Source organism: Apodemus sylvaticus, chromosome 16, assembly GCF_947179515.1.
Source record: "Apodemus sylvaticus chromosome 16, mApoSyl1.1, whole genome shotgun sequence".
Classification (NCBI taxonomy): Eukaryota; Metazoa; Chordata; class Mammalia; order Rodentia; family Muridae; genus Apodemus; species Apodemus sylvaticus.
The window spans coordinates 65,029,212-65,047,825 of record NC_067487.1 but is presented as its reverse complement, the minus strand read 5'-3'; the positions used below and the strand labels follow the sequence as shown (position 1 = coordinate 65,047,825).

The window sequence follows — 18,614 nt, the reverse complement described above, 5'->3', positions numbered from 1 at the left end:
TGCTGCTAAGTCCTCAACCCAGCCCCTTTGGTTTCATTTTTTTAAATGGTGAAATTACTGAGCTTCATACACAACATTGGCTGCATTTAGTAAGCAAAATAATAGGGTGGTGAGACAGGCTGGAGAGATGGCTCAACAGTTAAGAGCACTGACTGCTATTCCAGAGGTCCTGAGTTCAAATCCCAGCAACCACATGGTGGCTCACAACCATCCATAATGAGATCTGATGCCCTCTGCTGGTGTGTCTGAAGACAGCTACAGTGTACTTACATATAATAGTAAATAAATCTTAAACAAAAATAGTAAAAATATAATTACCACATGATAGAGCAGTTCTACTTCTGGATGTATGGTCCAAAGAATTGAAAGCATGCTCTCTCCAAAGGACATTTTATACCAAGTTAGAAGATCACAATTCATAGTAGTTAAAATATAAAAGTATCCCGTGTCCACAGCCGAATAGCTCCATGTACACAGTCTAGCATTCAGCCTGAGTGAGGGAGGAAATTTGAATACATGTTAAAACATCGAGACAAGGTCTGGAAATTACAAGAGAAATAAGGAGATCACAAAAGTCAAATATTACATGATTCCATTTCTATGAAATAGAGTAGTCACAGTCATAAGGACAAACGGTGGCCTGGGGATTGACAGCAGCTAGGGGGGAGGATGGAGCCACTGCTCACTGGACGTGGAAGGCGAGAGAAAATGCTTCTCAGTGTTCGTGGTGATAGTTGCACAACAGTGTTAATATAACTGTTGCCATTCTGAAATGGTAACAACAATGCATGTATGTATATATGTGTGTATATGTATATATTATATATATATATATGTACACATTTCAGCACAGGTTTTAAGCTGGCATCATGTAAAGTAGCACTCCATAACATAGCTGCAAAACTAAAAGCTAAAAAGTAAAATATTTATCCTGTCTTAACTGTAGAAATGCCAGAATAAACAAAAATAACAGAATGCTAAAAAAAAAAAAAATCAAGCTTTGAACATTGACCAATTAGAAATTAGGCTACACATACCCTAAGAGGCACAATATAGAATTGAATGGTCCACTTTCTCTACAAAAACAGAGCTTTGTGTAATATTCAATGAGTTAATAAAAATATTCCTTACAGTCTATTTTTTTAAAAATTCAAATTTAAAATATATGTCGCCTATTTTTTCTCTTTCTTGGCAGAGGAGATTTTAGAACCAGGCCAGAGCAAACTGCCCACCTCAGCCAGTCTGCTTGTCTGCCTTTAGAGCTCAACTTGCCTGACAGCGTAAGCTGCCGTGGTAGGCCATGATTGCTAACCGGCCCTCGCTCTGCAGGGACTGCGGGAAAGGCACATGGTGCCTTCATTTGGCACTAAGACATTTTCAGCAAGAGTTAAACAGCAGTCTCAGCCTCTTGTTGCTCTCAGCTGTCTCAGGGAAGACCCTCCTAATTCAATCTGCTGCAAAATTTTACACTGCATTCTCAAGAAAAAGAAAAATTTAAAAAGCAAAGAAAAAAAATGTGGCCATGGGTGAAAACTGTATATAGCTGAGGAGGGCGAGGGGGAAGAGGCCGGCCCTTTATGCTTACAATCAAATCTAATCTAAAGGATGAATTTAAACAGGTATGTGCTTTGTGACCCTGTGTCAGATAGAAAGACCAACAAATAGGAAGCAGGAAAACACACTGGTGGATTGGGGCTCTGCCCCTAAAGCAACAGAATAGACTCCAGAGAGAGGTTTCAGTTTCACCATCCCAGGAAATCTACTCTCAGGTGTCTAAGACTGAGCTGCCCAAGATGACACGCTGCTGATGAATCGGATGCTTTTGGTCATAAAAACATGTCTTCAACAAACTCATTTCAGAGTAAGCACTCACATTCCTAGTCGTGAGAAAATAGGTTTTCTGGTGATCATGTGACATGCTGAACACTATGACATCTTTTCTCGGTACTCACCCTGAGGCTGGGAACTGCATCCTGCTCTCTGAAGTATCATTCACATTTAGGAAATATAATAGGACAATCACCTTTTTTTTAAAAACTAAAATCTCTTAGGTTAATCTACTGGTGAGATCAGAGAAGCCAATTTCCCTGTCGTAGAGCCGTGAAAGCAAATGTATTTCTCCACTACATCACCCCAAAGCAGCCAGATGTCCTCCAGACCCTTTCTTCCAGCCTGCTTCCTCCAGACAGCAGCTAGTGACATTTGCTTTTAGAGCATCAGGAAAGGACCATTGTCTGCAATGTATTGACACAGCACCAAATTTCATAAAAGAAACAATGTGGAACGTCTCCATATTTTTTTTATAAAAAGAAAACTGTTTCTCTCTCTCTCTCTCTCTCTCTCTCTCTCTCTCTCTCTCTCTCTCTCTCTCTCTCTCTCTGTGTGTGTGTGTGTGTGTGTGTGTATTTCATCCTTTCTTGTGCTTCCAAGGCTGTCTGAACACAACTCTGAGGAAATGAAGGGCTGGTTTTCACCATTCTTTGCCATGAAGGATGGACACCAGCAGTTAAAATTCGAGCGGCCGATGACCATCTTTGGAGACATGGGAAGCCAGATCTTTGTCTGGGTTTCTCGGTAACTGCTTTTCTCCCACTCCCCCTTATTCCTTTTGTCCCACATACTACAAATTTTGGGCTCATTCAGTTAAGTCTTTGCTACAGGCTTCTCAGCACGGTGATCTTGGATAGGTTGTATTTTTAATATTCCATTAAGAGGCACAAGATCAGCCAGCAGTGCCTTCAACACAAATTTTTATGGTTTAAGAAAACAACCCAAAGCGTCACATTATTTTCTAAGCCATTCTCAAATCCCACTTAGATGACAGACCTCTGCCTGAAGCCTTAGCAACGGATTGGCCTTAGAGAACCTGATGAACTCAACCATGAAAGCATTTGCTTGAAAAAATTGAGCTGAGCCTTGCTAACATAAAATGAGCGGGCTCTCTGAGAGAACTGTCTCACTCCAGCTAAGGACAAAAAGTAAACTGAAAAGCGCCCCCGCCCCTTTTCTTAGTCAATCAGCTAAGCAGGAAGAGAGTCCGGCGGGCGGGCGGGAGAAAGGAATATCTGGGCATCCCTGGGAGACTTAAAAGACGTCTGGGCACCCGGGGGAATCCTGGTCGCTGAGACGACGCCTTCCCAGTGCTACCGCTGCGGCGCACTGCGGAGCCTCTCTTTGCAAGCCTTTCTGCTGCCTCTGTCCTGCCTGGCATCTCCTGCCACCCCTGCCGCAGTCTATCCTCCCACCCTAGTCCCTCCAGTCTCTGCTGTCTGCACTGGGAGCACCACAGGGCATCCATCAACCCGGAGCCTTTGACGCACACACACGCGCGCTCCAGACAGGCTGGGTCTCCTAGCCCTCCCTCCGCCGCGCCCTCCCCTTGCGGGGCTGGATTTGCATCACGCCCACAACGTAGAGGGTGACGCGAGCGCCCCCCAGCCCCCGCTCCCGTGGTCCAGGCGGCACTTCCAGAGCTGGTGACTCAGCTCCTCCCGCTCCGCCCACGCGCGCGCGTGGCGACTGAGGTTCCCGCACGCCCACAGAAATGTTCCCTGTATCTGCGGTGGGGCGCTGGCTTCCCCAGCCAAGTTCATCCCCGCGTTCTAAAATCTTTCCCTCCTGGCCAGAGGCGTTCCAGTTCGCGGGAGAAAGTACACTCGATTCTAGAGCCCAGTTGGAGAGGAAAAGTCCACCGAGAGAAGATGGTGGGCTGTCGTCCCATTTCCTCTTGGCTTTAAATTACCTTGGTAGTGATTGTTGCTGCCATCATCATCATCATCATCATCATCATCATCATCATCATCATCATCATCATCATCTTTACTGGGGACAGTCCCTCTCCTAAGAAACCCTCACTCTTAGATGCGCCGCTAGGCGCATAGTGGACGCTCGATAGGGTTTTGCTGAATGGAGGTGCAGTGTCATAGAAGTGTGGATTCTTACAAAGGGCCACAGCCAGCACGCTTCCCTGTTTTCAGCTTTTTTTTTCTTGCCGGCGCACAGATGCTACTCGCGGGCTTTGTGGATCGTTTTTTTTTTTTTTTTTTTTTTTTTTGTGGAAGAGTTTGAAAATTGAAGGGTTTTCTGTTAGCCTCCCGCAGAGTCGACTGCGGCTCCAGCCACCTCTGCACGTCTGCAGAGGGTTCCCCGCAGAAAAAGTTGAGCCAGAGGCTGCGGTGCTGGCTCTGTGACGGTGGGCGCTCCTGGCTGCCTGTTTTGAATAGTGTCACCTGCCCTTCCTGAGGCTCCCCACCCAACACCCCCAAAGAAGCCGGGAGGCGCCTGCAGCTGCCCACCCACCTGCCCTTGAATCCCGAACCTGGTGCACCTTTGACCTGCCCCAGCCCAGTACACCCAGGCTCACCCAAGCGCCTCAGTGAGATTTCCTGCTTGCCATCCCAACTCAGGTACCCAGCCGGCAGCCTACCTCACCTGCAGCCGCTTTCCCAGGGCCAGAGTCGGCAAAGTTTCGCTAGTTGCGCTTCTGGAAGGAAGGCTGCAAAAAGTTCTCTGGTTACAACGCTCGGTCCCCCGGTACAGATGAGGAATCGAGCACAGAGCGAGCCCTCGCCACGGTAGCGGGGGGACTCCTTACTCACCGTTCCAGCCGCCGGGGACCCCCTGCCCTGAGCGGTGTCTGCACTGCAGCCGTCGCTGTGCTGTGCGAGCAACCCCTCCGCTTGCAGCCCGGGGCCACCTCGGTCTGCCACTCTCTCCTGCGACGCGCGTAGTGGTGACTCCTTTGAGCGAGTCGGCGGCGGCGAGAGGAGGGGCGGGAAAGTGGCTCCCGGCGGCCACGCTGCGGTCCTCCTCCTCCTCCGCCTCCTCCCCTCGGTGCTGCAGTGGCGGGCGGCGGCGTGGCGAGAGTACAAGCGATGCGCAGGGAGGGGGGTTACGGCGCACGGGGGAGGAGGGCGCTGTGCAAGGCTGGGCGAGCTCCCGGGGTGATGCGGAGGCGCTGCTGCTGCGGTGCGGTGTGGGGGGCGGGAGAAGGGGTGCGGGAGAAGGGGTGGGTAGGGGTTGGCTCCTAGTGGCAGGTACTTTTGGAGAAGTCAGAGCTCAGTTTGTAGCAGGAAAGGGGAGGGGATGTGGGGGGGGGGGGTGATAAGGAACCGGTGCTGAATTAGTCACCGAGTATGACTGTGAGCTGCTCATTTGGGGCCCCTTGGGCCGGGTCCAGCAAGGCACATGGAAATTGTTGATTGCTGGAGGCCAGTGCGGCGGGGGTGGGGGGGGTGGGGGGGGGGAGAGGAGGGCTTTTGTTCTGTTTCTGAGCCCGGAACTGGTTAATTTTGACTTGGCTTTCAATAAGTCAGTAGGCACAAGTAACTGATTCCCGCCCTCCACCCCCCCCCCCCCAAGCCTGAATCTACAAGCTGACACTCAAGTAGAGAGGAAACTTGGGGCGCAGCGGAAGGAACTCCACGTGCGGGGCGTGTGTGTGTGTGTGTGTGTGTGTGTGTGTGGTGTCCAAGCCGGGGGGGGGGGGGGCGGGGGAAGCAGGAAGCAGCCGGGACTTCTTAGCATTTTTAAAAGAAAAAGAGAGAGAAAGTCGCGAGAATATTGTTCTTGTTCCCAGGAATGCCTTAGAGAATGAGAAACCGCAACCTCGTCTTAGCTCTGGGGCTGGACTATACCAACTGGAATTCACCCTGGAGAGACCACGCCCAAGCACCTACTCGGTCTTGTTAGGGCAGGGCGTCGTTCTCCTGTTACTCACTGGAGCACTGAGCAAGGAAGGGGCAAAGTGGGAAGGGGGGCATCCCCATAGTAGACCTGCCAGCTCCGAGCTCCTGTGCTTTGGCAGCCCCTCCCTCCCCTCCCCCAACCCACCCTACCCCCCGCCCCGCCCTGCCCCAGGCAGGTGCCCACTGCACAATCAGTACCCTTGTAATGAAGACCCGCAGGAGCTAGACAAAGCGAGGCGCAGGTGGAGGTTGCAGTGGGTGGAAGTCTCACAATTTCTCCCTCCTGTTCAAGGGAGTAAATAGCCTGAAAGCCCGATTAGGTGGCTAAGTGGTTGGCGGGGCAGATACGTATGCAAACAATGAATGTAAAGGTGCTGAAGAGGAAAGAGCAGCCGGGCTCTTCTGAGAGCCTGGAAGCTGGTGGGGACCACGTGGACCGCCTGGGACAGATAACTCCAGCTTACTGTACTCCATGTGTGCCACAATTCAGGAGGAAATGAAGAGAGGAAAATGGAGCCAGCCCTCAGCCTCTGGCTGCTCCTCTTTGCCACTCTTGCGTTGTGAGACTCAGTATTCTCAGGCCCTGTTTAGCCTACACTTTCTGAACGGGTCTTTGAAAAACCCATCTGGTTCATGCATTTTGGTTAAATGCTTGGCCATTTGTACCACCTACTGTGGTGCGGTGAGATGATTGGATGGCATAAAAGTTAACCCACTCACCTTTCAGTGCATTCCTACTTAATAAACAACTATTTGGGGTAAAATGTCTGTGTTGTTACCATGTGAGGTACCGTGGGGGCACAGGTGTGCTCTAGCATCAGTGTGAAAGTTGTAAAAATGTAAATCTTACGTGGATCCCACATGTGGCATTGCAAAATGTGCTGGTAATTTATTTGCTGCCCTGATGGATACCTCTTTGAGGGTATGCCAGTAATTGTTGCAAAGTAATTTATTATTTCTTTAAATGATGGACATATCAGGAACTTTGAGATGAACCTGAAAAAAAAAGTCAACATACTTCCTGGTATGTGGCCTCTTCCTTCAACCAATCCCTGTGGGGTCCATGGACTCTCACAGGGTGAGTGGACTTTTTAGCTCTGGATTTTCCCTTCTTGCTACATTTGAAGATAAAGGCTTCTGTAGTTCTACCCTAGACAGAGCTGAATTAGATATGGCATTTAAACATTGTATCTTTGAAGTACAGGGAAGGATTTCCTTTGGTGATGATGAGCCTAACTCGGGAAAACAGCTCTGATTGGTCCTGCCGGGCATAGCTCTTGGAGCCAGCTCTCTTACTTGCTATTAGCATCCATTTTTCTCTCTTCTAAAAACATTGGTCTCATAAGAGCCTATGTAGGTAAAGATGCATAACTGCCCTGTACCTACAACACCTCAGGGCTCTTGAAGTCACTACCTTCCTTCCAAAAAGAATTTCATTCTTCAACATAGTATCTTTTTGTGACCTCAAAAACCAAGACTTCTTGCGCAGCCTATAGGATCTATCTTTGCATCTGAGAACTGATTTCACTTTTTAAAAAAGATGTAAGGTGCTATAGTTATTTTTTCAAAGTATACACAAGAACCACAGTGCCTAGCATACAGTGGTCACAGAATAAGAACTATTCCTACTTCCCCTTTAAAGAGAGGAAAGTTCCCCAAAGCTCCTGTATGATGCATCCTGCAAGCCTAGAGCAGCATCTGACTTCCATGACAGGGATCTGGAGAGAGACTCATCCCTTTGGACCACAGGCCCACATCTCTCCAGTTCTTTTCTCTGCCACTGGAGTCTATATCTAGGTACAGACATACCCTCTTCCTGCTCTGAGTGCTCTTCCCAAAGAAGCCTCCCAACACAACTTTCAATCAAACCTGGAATGGCAGTTCATCTCCATGGACCACGAGCAGCCCAGAGTCTCAACTGTGATTTGCATTTACATCCTGGACCCACCCTGTGCCTTCCCCCATCCAGCCCCTGAGCTCTTTAGCTGTCCCTTCTAACACATAAACGGCAGCCCAATCCATCCTTCCTTTTTTGTTCTAATGGAATTTTCCACTCTCCTTTTATTGAATTATACAGTTTCAGAAACTCAGTTTGTTAGAACCAAGACCCTACATTGCAAATGGCTGCTGTGTCTCCAGATCTTGCTTCTGTCTCTCTCTGTCTCCTCCCTCGCAATTTGCTTGGCTGGAGAGAGGCTGTAGTCTTCTGCAGCCTGGTTGTATGCTTTTTGCATCACTTGAGTGTTCTGCTCAGAACTTCCTATAATCGCAACAGAGAGAACAGGGCTTATTATGTTTTTTGACAAAACCAGTATGTAGAGGCATGTACTATTTGTATGTATCTAACTGTGGGTTTTTTAAAACAATTATTGGTCATTATTGCTTTTGTCCCACTATTTCTTCAGGTTTGGATAAATGATGATATTCCAACGATCATTTCTCAAATGCCTAGTCTCCTATCCTTTTGAGAGATGCTTGAGTACTGGGTGTGGCATCTCACACCGTTGATCTCAGCTTTGGAGGCAGAGTCAGCCAGATCTCGGGGAGTTAGATGCCAGCCTGGTCTACATGGCAAGTTCAAAACATAGTGAGACCCTGTCTCAAATAAAGTAATTTAAAACCTTGAAACCAATACGGTAGATAATGTCTTCAAGAGTTAGATGAAAAGAACACAAAATCCAGGACTTGAACAATCAAGTCTACTAGAGGAAGCACTGAAAGCACCCCTAACTGTAAGCAATCTTAGCTTTCTGTCACTGAAACAAAATCCCAAATATTATCAACTTATCAGAATAAAATGTTTATTTGCCTCAGGGCTTTCAAGGCCTGATGATCCATCATCTACTGCCTATGATCCACTGTCCTTGCTTTGGGCCTGTCTCAAGGCAGCACACCACAGTGGAAGCATGTGGTGGGACAAAAACCCTTACCTCACCATGACCCAGAAAGCAAAGTGAACAAGGAGGGACCCGGGGTTCCCCAGTCCTCTTGGGGTACATTCCCAGTCACCCAGTGACTTCTCACTAGGTCCATCGTTTACTGGGGCCATTACCTTCCATTAGTGCCACCTTCTAGAACAATCCTTTAACATACTGACCTCAGTGGGAGAGGGTGTGTCTGGCCCTGCTGGGCTAGATGCCCCAGGGTGGAGTGGTAACCCAAGGGATGCTCCTCTTCTCTGAGGAGAAGGGAAGGGGACAATGATGGGAGGGATTTGTAAGGGGATTGGGAAGAGAGAAGGGATTGGGATATAAAATAAATTAAAAAAAATTTAAAAAATCAAAATAAAAAAATAAAAATTAAAAAAAAAAAATCCATGTCATAGAGGGAGAAAACATATGGTCCTTTGAGGGACTTGCAGGTTCCAAACAATGGGACTCCTCAAAGATGCACTCTGTGAGTATAAGGGAAACCAGAAGTGAATCCTCACTACCGCCTCTTGCAAGAGGACCACTGAGTATGTTGCTTTAAGTGGAATAAGGCAAAAGAATGTGGACATGAAGGGGGGCAAACAGACTTATTAGACATTTTAGGGGAATGCTAGTTGTAAATGTTATTTTACATTTATAAATTCTGTTATTTTACATAACTATGACGACAGCTTTAATATATGGCTGGTGTGCGCGTACTTTGCATTTCCTGATAGAAATGGAAAAATCCTTTCTGGGGGAGCCCTCTTACATGCAAGAAACAAAGAAAAGTCCCACAAATAATTTGAAATAAAATGTGAGAATAACCATGATAATGGGTTCTAAGGACATCAGCATGAAGTGTGCCAGTTACACAACGGAAGAATCTGCAGTCTCAAAGATGTTGGAGATGCTGGCCAAAAAACTTCCTTTACTTGAAGAAAATTTGAAAACAAACAAACAAACAAGCAAATAAACAAAGCAGGTTGAAAGACCTTACAACTCAGTGGGAGAGGATGTGCCTACACCTGCTGGAACTGGATGCCCCAAGGTGGGTGGTGCCCAAGCAGGGCTGGATAGGAAACTGGAAGAAATGGTCGATTATATTTGAAGAGGCACCCAACCTCTGTTTGCCTGTTCCCAACACCCTCCCTGTTTCCATACAGATAAACACAGCCCACACTTTCCTAACTTTTTTGAGAGATTCTCCCACTTTTAAAAACTCTCATATACTGGTGTGAGGTGGAATCTCAGGGTTGTTTTGACTTGCATTTCCCTGGTGAATAAGGATGTTGGACATTTCTTTTAGGTGCTTCTCAGCCATTCCATATTCCTCAGGTGAAAATTCTTTGTTTAGCTCTGTACCCAATTTTTAATAGGGTTATTTGGCTCTCTGGAGTCTAACTTCTTGAGTTCTTAGTATATATTGGATATTAACCCTCTATCAGACATAGTGTTGGTAAAGACCTTTTCCCAATTTGTTGGTTGCCATTTTGTCCTATTGACCATGTCCTTTGCCTTACAGAAGCTTTGCAATTTTGTGAGGTTCCTTTGTCAATTCTTGATTTTAGAGCATAAGCCATTGGTGTTCTGTTCAGGAACTTTTCCCCTGTGCCCATGTGCTCAAGGCTCTTCCCCAGTTTCTTTTCTATTTGTTTTAGTGTGTCTGGTTTTATGTGGAGGTCCTTGATCCACTTGGACTTGAGCTTAGTACAAGGAGATCAGAATGGATCAATTTGAATTCTTCTGCATGCTGACCTCCAGTTGAACCAGCACCATTTGTTGAAAAGGCTCTTTTTTCCACTGGATGGTCTTAGCTCCTTTGTTAAAGATCAAGTGACCATAGGCATGTGGGTTCATTTTTGGGTCTTCAGTTCTATTCCATTGATCTACCTGCCTGTCACTGTACCAATACCATGAAGTTTTTAACACTATTGCTCTGTAGTACTGCTTGAGGTCCGGGATACTGATTCCCCCAGAAGTTCTTTTACTGTTGAGAATAGTTTGGCAAAGGTGCAGAGAAAGAGGAACACTTCTCCACTGCTGGTGGGATTGCAAGCTGGTACAACCACTCTGGAAATCAGTCTGGTGGTTCCTCAGAAAACTGGTCATGATATTACCAGAGGACCCTGTTATACCACTCCTGGGCATATACCCAGAGGATTTCCTAGCATGCAATAAGGACACATGCTCCACTATTTTCATAGCAGCCTTATTTATAATAGCCAGAAGCTGGAAAGAACTCAGATGTCCCTCAGTGAAGGAATGGATACCGAAAATGTGGGATATTTACACAATGGAATACTACTCAGCTATTAAAACAATGAATTCATGAAATTCTTAGACAAATGGATGGAACTGGAAAATATCATCCTGAGCGAGGTAACCCAATCACAAAAGAACACACATGGTATGCACTCACTGATAAGTGGATATTAGCCCAGAAGCTTGGAATACCCAAGACACAATTCACATATCAAATGATGCCCAAGAAGGAAGAACAAAATATGCATACTCTGGTCCTTTGTTGAAAGGGGAACAAAATGCCCACAGAAGGAGATACAGAGACAAGATGTGGAGCAGAGACTGAGGGAAAGACCATCCAGAGACTACCCCACCTAGTGATCCATCCCATATACAGTTACAAAACCCAGACACTATTATCGATGGCCACAAGTGTACTTGCTGACCGGAGCCAGATATAGCTGTCACCTGGGAGGCTCTGCTAGTGCATGACAAATACAGAGGGGGACATTCTCAGCTAGCCATTGAACTGAGCACAGGGTCTCTAATGGGGGGAGCTAGAGAAAGAATCCAAGGAGCTGAAGGGGTTTGTAGAACCATAGAAGGAACAATGATATGAGCCACCCAGTACTCCCAGAACTCCCAGGGACAAAAACATCAACCAGATAGTACACATGGAGTTACCCATGGCTCCAGATGCATAGGCAGCAGAGGATGGCCTTGTTGGACATCAAAGGGAAGACAGGCCCCTGGTCCTGGAAAGGCTCGATGCAGCGTGTAGGGTAATACCAGGACAGGGAATCGGGAGGAGGTTGATTGGGGAACAGGGGGAGGGAAGATAGCTTATTGGGTGTGGGGAGGAGACCAGAAAAGGGGAAATCATTTGAAATGTAAATAAAGAATATATCTAATAAAATATTAAATAAAAACATAACAATATAACATTTTAAAAACTCTCATATATTTGACAATATAGCTTTATGCAGAATGTTAAAATCATTTCTCTTCCTATTTCAAGAAGACCTTGAAACATTATGGATATATGAATATTCAGAAACTTGACACAACAAAACATGGCTTCCAAATAGACACAGAGTTCTGTTAGAGTTTAGTGATTCAGTGGTGGAAATCAAGAGGGGAAAGAATGTAAATGTTCTTTTATATAACCGATTAAAAACAAATGAGAGACCAATCAATACAATTTTAATGTGTGTGCCAAAAGAGGTGGTGTCTTGACATGGGAAGACAATTGATTTGGAACTTCTGTGCCTTGATTTCTTTCTACCAGCCAGCCCCTTTAAATTTTGTAACAAAACAAAACGACAATAAAACCCTGCAAAATTAAAGCATACTGTGACTCTCCAGGGGAGATGTGAATATCTATCTGTCCCAGAGAGAACACCACTGACAGACCCAAGAAATGATGTCACTGAAGTCTGGTTTAGTGAGCCGGTGAGTTTCCTGGGTTTGCATACTTGAGCAAGGACGGTTCAAAGCATCTGTATCATGAAAAGCCCGCCTTACCATGTGGATCACGACTCAAGAAAGCTGGATCTTTAGAGTTCCCTGCATAGCATGCAGGTAGCTCCATTGCTGGAAACTCCCCTGGCTCCGGTGGTCATGACAGCTTGTGTAATTTCAGGGTGGGGGTCCTGTGAGCTTTAGAACCACAGGAACTTCCTGCATCTATTAAATTTCAGTAACTTCCTGGCCCTTACAATCCTCTCACCTTTCCTTTCCTTCCTTAGGAGAGATTGTTTCAATTAGGTGGAAATAGGTATGCAGTGGGCATGCTTTCTTTTTAATCGTCGTCTACATAGACTCTCTGCCTAAGTGGATCATTTTTTTCCAAGCTTCACTGATTCAAGTACAAATGTGCAGCTTGTTGGAGCAGGGGAGAAATATCTTGTAACGGGCCCTCACAGCACCAATAGGCAAGTCTTCCCTTGCTCTTTCTTGATTTCATCTGACGTAACGCCAGACTCGACTGCCATATTCTTCCGTAATTCTGGAAAGTACTCGCTCAGACTGGGACTTTCACAACAAAGATCTGCTCTGGCTATGTGCTTTAGGAAATGGGCTCATTATATATGTATTTTCCCATCTATCTTTTTTGTTTTTGGACACTGGGTCTTACCTATGTAGCCTAGGATAGCTTGATATTTCCTACATAGACCAAGTTGGCCTAGGACTTTCAGTGCCCAGGATCCCACGTTCTGGGACTGCAGGCACATGTCTCCATGCTCCTGTTACTATTCCTTACTTGGTCCAAATCAGTTGTGTAATCTTTTCTCGTCCCCAGAGCTGGTTGGGCATGGGCTGATTATGTGATTCTGACCCATGACATGTGAATGGAGGACTTCTAGAGAGCTTTGAAAGAAGGTTTCTTCAGTTCTGAAAACTTAACTGGAGAAGCAAATTCTTGTTTCAGCTTTTAGACATTGTGCTCTGTAAATGACATTAAGGTGTCTACATTTCTAGACACAGAGGCATTTGTGTATCTACATTTCTAGATACAGAGGCATTTACACAGAGGAACGTGACATGCAGAGAAGACCCTTTGCAGGTACCCAGTAATCATAGAAGAGAATCAATCTAATGTCAAAACACATACAGGAGCTAAGGACCAAGCGAACTGAATGAAAGAACTAACAAAAGAATGAATGAAAGAAAACAAGAAAGCAAGAAAGGAAGGAAGAAAATCAGAGCCTGGTGTATCACAGCCAGACAGCCTTGCTTCCTTACATTCTGGGGCCACAAGTTGCTTTCTTTTCAAAGAATCCATCTTAAGTTGGAGCATCTGTTCCTAGCTGAAAGCATTTTTATGCTTATACCTCCCCATATACAGCATCAAGTAAAAGCACCCGCTACATAGTACAGATTGCAAATATCTACTATTTTGAGTTGAATGGTGTTAAGCTCATCTGTGTTGGGAAAACAAGAAGGATGTGTCCATCTGTCCTATCCCAAGCATCTAGCACAGTTCTTGAATCGTAGAAAGCATTTGGAAATAACTGCTTGAAGCCAGCATGGCTTCAGGATCTCAGCAAGCAAAATGTAAACTTTCAAAGTCCAGATGGAAGGCTGGAAATGAGAAAATTTGGCTCAGTGAGCACTCAAGTTCTGGGGGAATCTTTCTGCTCAAATGGACAAGGAAAAGAGCCTCCCCAGACAGATCCGGGGAAGTCTAAGAGTCCTCTAGCTGAATGTGTAGCTCAGAGGGGCATGCCACTTAGCATTCTTGCTAGGCTGGAAATGAGGTGGAGAAAATGCCCACAAGAGATTTTCCTGGTAAAAAGAGAAAGAATCTGGTGTGGGACAAGCTCCCTTATGAAGAAGGGGAAGGTGAATTCTGGAGCATTCAAAGCTGTTCAGGGTACACCCTGGGTGTGTTTATGGGAACGTAGTTATTTTCTTCAATATCTGTGTTCCCATTTATTTGCACATCTAGAGTACAGTCAAATTTGTCACTGCAAGCACTTTCAGTGCATGCATACCTCTAAGCTGATGGGGAAGAGGGGGCAAGCAGCCTGGGGTATCTGACTGGGCAGACGAAGCCAGAGCCTTTACACACAGCACTGCAGCGGCTCAAAGGGGTTGGAGAAAACCCAAAACACAACTGTGCATCGGCAAGTTGTCTGCTCCAAACTCCTCAGTGACTGAACAGCAACTAGCTCTGAGCAAAGGGCAAACTCTCTCAAGTCTAACAGCCCTTGCCACAGACAAAGTGCTAACCGAATAGTTCATGGCAGCTTGATCTATCTCTGACCTCAGCCACCCAGGGAAGCAGAAATAGCCCATTAACCTTCAAATGACGAGAATGCAGGTTTTAGAGTTCTCCTGCATGGAAAAACAGTTTGGAGGAATATTCTCAGAGAGTTGTCAGTAAGATAGGACCCAACTACTTACAGCAATCACTGTAACAAATTCCTTACCTAGTGACTTTCTTCCCTGTCCCTACAGCCTCTCCTTCTGACTGTAATTCTCTAGTGAACTATGTGCACTGTACTGGCTGGTTTTGTGTGTCAACTTGACATAAGCTGGAGTTATCACAGAGAAAGAAGTTTCAGTAGGGGAAGTGCCTCCATGAAATCCAACTGTGGGCCATTTTCTCAATTAGTGATCAAGGGGGGAGGGCCCCTTGTGGGTGGTACCATTCCTGGGCTGGTATTCCTGGGTTCTATAAGAGAGCGGGCTGAGCAAGCCAGGGGGAAGCAAGCCAGTAAGGAACATCCCTCCATGGCCTCTGCATCAGCTCCTGCTTCCTGACCTGCTTGAGTTCCAGTCCTGACTTCCTTTAATGATGAACTGCAACGTGGAAGTGTAAGCTCAATAACCCCCCCCCCCCAACTTGCTTCTTGGTCATGATGTTTGTGCAAGAATAGAAACCCTGACTAAGGCATGCACCCAAATCCTAAACTGACTCCAACCCCATAAGTCAAAAAAAGCCATCTGTATTTTGGCTGCAGTCTTCCTCTCCAGTTCTTCACCCCAGCATCTCCAGTCTGGATTTTCTGCTTTAGATATCCTGGGCACATTTTCATAATCCAAAGATACACTGTTTCTCTGCCTTCCTTATCTACACTCCTATGATGCATACTTTTTGGAAAACTAAATGCTACTTTCTCCAGTGAATTTGACAACCATTCTAGGCTAAAGCCTCCTTCCCAGCTCCACACACTGAAAGTTCTGAGGTCCAACTGCATATACAGAGCTCACCATGTACCAGCTTGGTCATAAATAATTCTGCTTCATTTCCTGTAATACAAGAGCACTGTGGTGACAAGGACGTCTGACCGTGAACGATGGTAGAGCCCATATACTCTAGCCAACACACACAATATGCCTTCCACCTGCCTTCCTAAATGTCTTTGGAGGGTAATTAATCTTCCATGTTCCTTTAAAAATGTTTCTTCCTAAAATAAGGACTTTCCCAAGGGTCTTTCTGTGTGTGGGGTTATAGCTTGAACTTCTGAAAAACTTCTTTAGAGGGCAAACTGCACACCACTCTGAGAATTTTTTTTGCATTCTTAAGTTTCCCTTTGATTTCAAATTTAAAGAACACAGGTGCCCCTTTTGTAACAAAAATGATCTCTCATGCTTTGTTTCTCATTCTTTAGTCAGGGACTTTTACTGCTGCTTAGAGCACAGCATAAACATATTACAGCTTCTCTATAAAGCTCAAGTCTGAATGTGTCCATTGGGTCTCTAACGTTTTCTCCAGCTCCACTTCCTTATTAGCAGTCTACCGTAGGTCTGATAACGCACCGAGTCCTAGTAAATCATTTTCCTGCTCAAAGGAGAATTATTGTTTCCATGTTCAGAATCTGTCTTGCATAATCTTTCTGCTCCAAATTAGTGTTCTAACACCTAGCCTTTCTATTTTAGAAATAGACACGCTGATTTCCCTATATGATCTAGCTATTAAAATGCACGTAGTATACTCTTGGGAAGTGAGGTTCACTTCTATTTTTAGTGTGATCCGTAGGTATTGGGGCTGACCAACTTTCAGGTCACAAATGGCTTCTTATTTTAAGCAGCAGCCAGACCGTGCATGTTAATGATGGAAACATTGGTATTAATAGTTGGTCTAATTTGTTTTTCTTCCTCTGCATTTAGACTAAAGCTGTTCCCTGCTGACAAAAAAAAAAGTATTATAAAATACCTCCTACCCCATACTCACCACTCTACTCTCAGTCCCAAGAAGAGGTTTCTGGTACTCTCTTAATTGGTTCCTAAATAACAGCCCATCCTGTATGTAAGTTAAATTTCCTATGATGTACTTGGGCTCACTTATAAATAAATTGGCAGTCCAGAACTGAAGGTACACTTGTCTGTCTCTTTCCCACGTTCTTCTCCTGATTCCCTGAAAACCATAAGAAAGTAGCTGTCCACCTTTATAACCAATAGTAAGTCAAACTAAGCTCACACTGGGCTATTATCAATTTCAAGTGTGCACAGGAAGGCTCTCTCTGCTAAATTACGGTTTAACGAAGGGCTGTGTTTGGGTTTGGGGGCATGTGCTGGCTTTCTCGGAGGTGCTTGGAGGGCAGCTCCTCTCTTTCTTTCCTCAGCTTTCTCCTTTGTCCAGTGGGAAGCAGAGTCACATCACTAACAAGAGCCTTAGCCATACAGGCAGCTCCACCTTGTCCCCATCTCTCTACCTAAAATGGCATCTTAATTCGGTGTAGCCACTGAGTCTAAAATGTCTCACTTTTTCTGAATGTTTCTGGGGACCTCTTGGAAGAATAGAAGTTGGTAAAAGTATTTTTTTTTTAATCTCAAAACCATATTTCTTAAGGCAAGTATTGAAATCATATCTCTCCAAGTTAGGCGAGAGGCAGTGAAGAAGTGGTCCTGGAAGTAGAGAACACTCCAGACCACTGGCTCCCAGAATGCTTAGTGATAGTTTCTCCATACATCATCCAGACAGGAAGAGACCAGGAGACCACAGAGTACAGGACTCATGACGTCTCACAGAATGACTAGCATTTGGTAGACCAAATGCCACCTTGGTAAAACACAGTGCCCAATGTCACTTTCTAATCTCCAAAGGGGGGAAAATGTTGAAAAGAGGCTAGGACAGACAGTTCAGGAAGAGTGGACAGGGGTCTCAGAGCCGTTATGCTGGGAGACACAAGTTCACACTCTTCTTTTTTCTTAAAAGATTTATTTATCTATCTATTTATTTATTATATGTAAGCACACTGTAGCTATCTTCAGACATCCTAGACGAGGGCATCAGATCTCATTACGGATGGTTGTGAGCCACCATGTGGTTCCTAGGGTTTGAACTCAGGACCTTTGGAAGAGCAGCCAATGCTCTTAACCACTGAGCCATCTGTCCAGCCCAAGTCTACACTCTTACTTACAAAGGACATCTGGATTCAATTTAGAGAAAAAGAACATACATCCATCAAAAGTTTTTATCTGCAGCCTCACAGAAGGCCTTGTCTCAGGCACAGTAGACAAATGCCTGATAGAACAGGTCCAGACAAGAAGCCCATTGGTTTCATCACTGTCTCTGCGATAGGATGTGAGGGCACTTACACCTCTGCTTTTCAGAAAAAAACTTCCATATCAATGGGGCAGCTGCTGAAAATCTCTAGACCAACTGAAGATGATTCTCATAACTCTGCTTCAATCATGGGTTGGTGGGTAGCAGAGATCTGATTAGTGTAGGCTGATAGATTTCATCAGGAATACTGGGTACCACACCTGGGTGTGGGCCAGGGCTATGGAGATCTGAGCTGCTCTCAGATGTGGTGAAACTGAACTCCAGGCTTCAGAACACGAAGAGACAGTTCTAAGAATGCAGTAGTCAGCAAGACTGAATGAGGCCTTGTCTGGCGAGGCCAGCCTCTGGGTTCTTATCCGGGAAAGGACAAGAACAACAGAGCACTAATACCAGGCTCACATAGACCAGAGAAAGTTGGGGACTGGAGAAAAAGAAAATCACAGGAAGATCCAAAGAGCCACAGGGAGGTCTAACGACAACGGGGAATGCTGAAGGCTTGGCAAGAACATGAACGTTGGCACAGGGAAAGATGACCCATTCTCTAACGCACTCTCCAGTTCTCCCTGTCCCCAGAGCTGACGGTGTGCTATGAGAGAGTGGTTTAGACAGATGACTCAGACATCCACTCAGACAGATGGGCTGTGAGAGGGTGACAGCCCTTGTCCTCCTTGGGTGGATCTTAAAACATGTGGTGTTGATATAGAAAATCTGTACCCTTGATTCTTGGCAGAAAGTCACCACAGTTTCAAACCTTCT

At 45.6% G+C, this 18,614-nt stretch overlaps 1 protein-coding gene across 5 annotated transcripts in view; it reads right to left on the bottom strand.

The window, feature by feature from the left end:
- Sv2c (synaptic vesicle glycoprotein 2C) overlaps positions 1-4,946 on the bottom strand; it is a 185,536-nt gene extending 180,590 nt beyond the window's left edge. The window contains exons 1-2 of one of the 5 annotated variants that reach the window (XM_052159619.1): positions 4,599-4,944; positions 4,427-4,495 (exon numbers count right to left, since the gene is read on the bottom strand). The gene's annotated coding sequence lies outside the window, so the exon portion shown is untranslated. The other 4 variants (XM_052159620.1, XM_052159624.1, XM_052159618.1 and 1 more) reach the window with 4 other exon arrangements.
- Positions 4,947-18,614: the final 13,668 nt, after the last annotated feature.